Raw genomic sequence first — 6000 nt, 5'->3', positions numbered from 1 at the left:
CCCGCCGCTCGCCTGGCCCGGCCGGGGAGGAGCGCCTTTCCCCGCCTGCGCGCGCCTTTCGGAGAGGAAGAGGCCAGGCTGCTGCGGCTCCCTCTGCACAGGCGGGCTCGCTGCCTCGTGGCGGCGACCGCCGCTTGCTCGGAAGGGCCTCCCGCTGGCACCTGAGGGAAATTGGTTTTCTCTTTTTCTTTCTGCCGGTTCGTTCAGGAAGACCGCGAACCAGCTGTGGCTCAGGCTTAGTTCTTAGATGGAAATATTAAGCCAGGTGGGGAAATAGTAAAAGAGGACACAGGATCCCGCAGTCTTGGTGGCCATTTTATTTGCTATATTTTTATCCCACTTTTATTACTTTATAAGTAATAAGGTCTGCAAGCACGCATCATACTTTTCCCTCCCATTTTCCCCACAACCGCCACCCTGTGGGTTGGGAAAGTCCCTAGCCCAGGAGTCTTCAAACTTGACCCTTTTATGACTTGAGCACTTCAAATCCCAGAATTCCTCAGCCAGCGTGCCTGGTTGAGGAATTCTGGGAGTTGAAGTCCACAAGTCATAAAAGGGCCAAGTTTGGAGACCCCTGTTGTTAGTTGCGAAGTCGTGTCCGACCCATCGCGACCCTATGGACAATGTTCCTCCAGGCCTTCCTGTCCTCTACCATCTTCTGGAGTCCATTTAAGCTCACGCCTACTGCTTCAGTGACTCCATCCAGCCACCTCATTCTCTGTCGTCCCCTTCTTCTCTTGCCCTCAACCTTTCCCAGCATGAGGCTCTTCTCTAGTGAGTCCTTCCTTCTCATTAGGTGGCCAAAGTATTTGAGTTTTAGCTTCAGGATCTGGCCTTCTAAAGAGCAGTCAGGGTTGATCTCCTCTAGGACTGACCGGTTTGATCGCCTTGCAGTCCAAGGGACTCGCAGGAGTCTTCTCCAGCACCAGAGTTCAAAGGCTTCAATTCTTTGGCGCTCAGCCTTTCTTATGGTCCAGCTTTCACTGCCATACATTGCAACTGGGAAGACCATAGCCTTGACTATACGCACTTTTGTTGACAGGGTGATGTCTCTGCTTTTTAGTGTGCTGTCTAGATTTGCCATGGCTTTCCTCCCAAGGAGCAAGCGTCTTTTAATTTCTTGGCTACAGTCCACATCTGCAGTGATCTTGGAGCCCAGGAAAATAAAATCTGTCACTACCTCCATTTCTTCCCCATCTATTTGCCAGGAATTGAGAGGGCCGGATGCCATGATCTTGGTTTTCTTAATGTTTAGTTTCAACCCAAGTTTTGCACTCTCCTTCTTCACTCGCAACAAGAGGCTCTTTAGTTCCTCTTCACTTTCTGCCATTAGAGTGGACCCCTGCGCTAGCCCAAAGTGACCCAGCCTCGTGCTCTCGTTTCTAGGCCAGCACCTTTACTGCTACACCCAATTTGCTCTTTTGTATTTCTGTTGGGACACTTGGAGCACTTCTCTGCTCTTCCTTTCTTTATAATGTTTTTAACAATTTGTAAGCTGTCCAGAGTAGCTTGGAGTGGTGCAGCACATTAATGTAATATATTGAATTTCCTTGAACCAGGCTATTGGGCTACTTCGGTTATCCATGGTGGGTGGTGGGAAAACAGCCAGGGAAAGAGCACTGTAATGTGGTCTATTTGGTCTTGGTGTTCTGTACCAGCCTGCTACCGGCCTTGCAGAAAAGGCAACCCCTTTACAGACGGCAAGAGGCTGGAATACGTCTGCCAAATTTATTACAAAAACAAACAAAACACAAACCAAGATACCGGAGCTTTGAAACACTATCTGAGCGGTTGCTTTCAGCAAACCAGCCCTCCCCACACGTCCTTTATAAAGAGTTCAGGGCGTGGCTTCTCTCTCCCTCCTTCCGAGAAGCCCCATTGCCTTCCTCTGTTTACTCCTACTTGACTGCCTCCTGCGTCGGGCGTCCTTGAAGAGGGCCAGCTGTGGGTCATCTTCATCCACGCTGTCAGGCTCACACAGCTGGGTCTCCACCAGGTGAGAGGGGCCTGGCTGGGGGCTCTGCGGAGCCTCAAAGCCATCATCAGCAAGTTCTTCAACACCCCCCTCCTCCCCCTCATCTGAGTCATCCGACCCAACTGCCGAACCCACAGGCTGACCCTGAATCACAACACTTGGCTTATCCTGTTGGAAAAATTGGGATACTAGTATACATACTGTATTTTTTTCCAATATGCCATGTATATATACGAAGTTGGTAAGGCTTCATTCACACAATGCACTAAGCCAGTTTTTCTTAAAACATTTTGCTTTCAGGATCCCTTCCCACTTTTAAAGACTGCAGGCATCCAAAACAGATTTTGTTCATATGGGTTATATTTATCAATATTTACTATATTAAAAATTAAGATTGATGCATTTACAGAATATTGATTTATTGAATCCAATTCAATTCAGTATATTGTCATAAACCAGTACAGATGATAAAATGAAATTTAAAAGAATTAAAATACATTTGTAAAACTAACATCTATTATGTGAGCTCCAGGATACAGCCTATATTAAATCATAATGTAAGATTTAGTAAATCATGTAAAAATAACTATTAAATCAATTAAATATTAACAAATATTTTTAATGAAGAAAACCTATATTTTTTACAAATTAACGGTAGAAAAAAATGACATTTTAAATGTTTGCAAATATGTTTAATACCGGGCAAATGATTTTGAGGACCCCGAGGCCTCGAGGTTTTTATATAGAATACAATAGAATAGAATAGAACTGGAACGGACCTTGGAGGTCTTCTAGTCCAGCCCCCTGCTTAAGCAGGAGAACCTACACCATCTCAGACAAGTGATTGTCTAGTCTTTTCTTAAAGATCTCCAGTGATGGGGCACCCATGATTTCTGGGGGTAAGCTGTTCCACTGGTTGATTGTCCTTACTGTCAAGAAGTTTCTCCTTAAATCCAGGTTGCTCCTTGATCAATTTCCAACCATTGTTTCTTGCTATTATTCTATTATACGTCCCCAGAGTCTGATCATGATGTGCAGCAAATAAATTTAATAAATATAACAAAATGGCTTAATATTACAAACCCACTCAGTTGTGCTATATTCAATAAATTATATAAGCAAATCATTGTAGCAAAAGGAAGCTAATTCCACAGAACATAAACAGACCAAGCACTTTTTTTCAGGTATCCAGAAAGTCCCAAACAGTTGGGGAGAGTTGAATTTAACTCCTGAGAAATTGTAAATCCACTTTCAAACTATATCAAACCAGATGTAGGACAGTGTTTCTTGACTGTGGCCATAATAAAGATGTGTGGACCTAAGATCCCGGTGCTGGCTGGGGAATCCACTTTAAAGCCAAAGCTGAGAAATATTGATGTAAAGAATATCTTGCACTACTACAAACTTGGCCCTTCCCTAGAATTGTCCCCAAAGGGTGGCATGATTTTTCACCCACACCTCTGATTCTCAAAAACAAATATATAGATGCCAATGTATGAGGTCTGGTCATAGATTGGCAGTGGATAGATAGCTACTTAGTGGGTTACTGTGAACTAGAAAAACTGAACTAATTCATTTATTCAGCGTCCGTGTAGATGTGAATACATCTAGAAAGCAATTTCCATAAGAAGGCAGCTATTACAGGTGTACTCCTGCATAGAATACTAGAACTGCATAGAACTACTGTAATTTTAAAACATAGATTTGCATTAATTTTTATATTAAAAGAACAGCAATATAACTGAATACTGATATTTTGTAGCCTAAATAATGAACAAAACTACAAGCCTAAAAAATTGCAGATTTAGCATTAAAATACTGGCCCACTTATCGTGGCATAAACGTATGGCTCCAAGACAGGAATATTGAGTTTTCTTGTAGTTTGTATGTTTCCATTCAGGTGATGCCATAAGCAAATCACAGGGATTCATGTTGCCACAAAGGAATTAGATTGAAAATACAAGAAAGCAGCCTCATCAGATATACCTTCTGCTTAACAAGCTTTAAGCCACTGGAAGAAGCTGCCACATGAAATGGTGAGTTCCACTTTGCTAGGTAAAGGTAAAGGGTTCCCCGGCACATGCGTGCTAGTCGTTTCCAACTCTAGGGGCCGGTGCTCATCTCCGTTTCAAAGCCAAAGAGCCAGCGCTTGTCCGAGGACGTCTCCATGGTCATGTGGCCGGCATGACTAGACGCCAAAGGCGCATGAAATGCTGTTACCTTCCCACCGTAGTGGTCCCTATTTTTCTACTTGCATTTTTACGTGCTTTCGAACTGCTAGGTTGGCAGAAGCTGGGACGAGTAACAGGCGCTCACTCTGCTACGCGACACTCGGGATTCGACCTGCCAAACTGCCGACCTGATCGACAAGCTCAGCGTCCTAACCCACTGAGCCACCGCATCATACCCAATTCCAGCAACCGTTCTCTATATATGTTTTAGCCTCCAGTCCCCCAATCATCTTTGTTGCTCTTCTCTGTACTCTTTCTAGAGCCTCAACATCTTTTTTACATAGTGGTAACCAAAACTGGATGCAGTATTCCAGGTGTGGCATTACCAAGGCATTGTAAAGTGGTATTAGTACTTCACATGATCTTGATTCTATCCCTCTGTTAATGCAGCCTAGCACTGTGTTGGGTTTTTTGGCAGCTGCAGCACACTGCTGGCTCATATTGAAGTGATTGTCCACTAGGCATCCTAACCCACTGAGCCACTGAGTCCCTGTTCTCCACTTTGCTAGAGGCCTTCAAATAGAGGCTATCAAGGATACTTAAATGGATCATGTACTGAGCAGGGAGGTAGATTGAATGACTTTTTTTTAAAAAAAAAAAGAAATGCCTTAGGACAGTCTATTCTTTTCTGATGTGGCAGTATTTGTAAGCAGTACTTGATTTGAATTAATGCTAATGTCAGCTTTTTATTGTTTTAGGGATTTCTGAGTAAAATTATCAAATTTAGCAGGATCAGTTTTATTCATTCCTTAAGTATTCCTTACTTGAGGTTCACTAATAATAACTGAAAATAGGAGGAAAGTAGAAATGTGAAGGTTGAGGGGAAAACATTAAAGTTACATATCTTTCCTAGATTTTTTCCCCTTCTCCCACACTGAATTTTTTTTAAAATTGTTAGGAATTATCTAAATAATTTTATTTTAAATTTAAATATAAATTTCACAAAGAGGCCAGGATAATTGTATGGTAAATCAAACTTACATATACTTCATTGCATGCTCTTAAAATTGCAAAGTTAACTAAGATCTGTAAAAGGTTCCATTTTTAGCACACATACTCCTTTTCTCTGTGACTTTAAAATTTCTGAAAATTCCAGAGGCAAGTAATTTCAATAAAAGTACTACCACCTACTCAAGAATCTGCAAGAAGCTTACAAGGATTGCAATAAACTGCCCCAGAATAGGTCCTCCCAAACAATAGCAAAACAATTCCACACTGCTGTCAAGAAAACGGTGTGGTTTTATCACCAATCAAGCTTTAATTACCTACTCATCCACATGGCAGAGCAAGCTGCAATTAAGCATTTCTAAATGGGTTGGAAAGAAAGGTTCCTCATTGTTTTGGGTGTGAAAGGAAAAGGATGCTTCAAATCCAATTAAGTAAGTAAATAAATAAACAAACAAACAAACTAACTAACAAATAAATAAATAAATGTGTAGGGATGTACTTACGGTAAGTAAGTACCTCTAATCACATGTACTCCTAGGATCATGCTGCAGCTGGCTGAGAGGGACAATTAAACCCTCTTTAAATCCAAAGTTCTGCAGAGCCTCAAGGGTGAATACGGTATATGAACAAGATCAGCTTCACGCTCAGAAGACTAACCAAGAATCTTTATAAGCTACAAAATCAGTAGCAAAAAAAAAAAAAAGCTAAGTAGTCAGGTTGATAAACAGGAGACTACTAGGTAATGCCAAGCTGTGTGCTAGACTGGAAAGTTGTCAGCATATTGGACGTAGGCAATAGCAAGCCACTTTGCCTGTTGCTAAAAATGATTTGAAAGGAAAATTTACT

The sequence above is a fragment of the Vipera berus genome, assembly GCF_964194415.1.
Source record: "Vipera berus genome assembly, chromosome: 5".
Lineage (NCBI taxonomy): Eukaryota > Metazoa > Chordata > Lepidosauria > Squamata > Viperidae > Vipera > Vipera berus.
The sequence above is the reverse complement of the archived record's forward strand: the minus strand, read 5'-3'. Positions refer to the sequence as shown.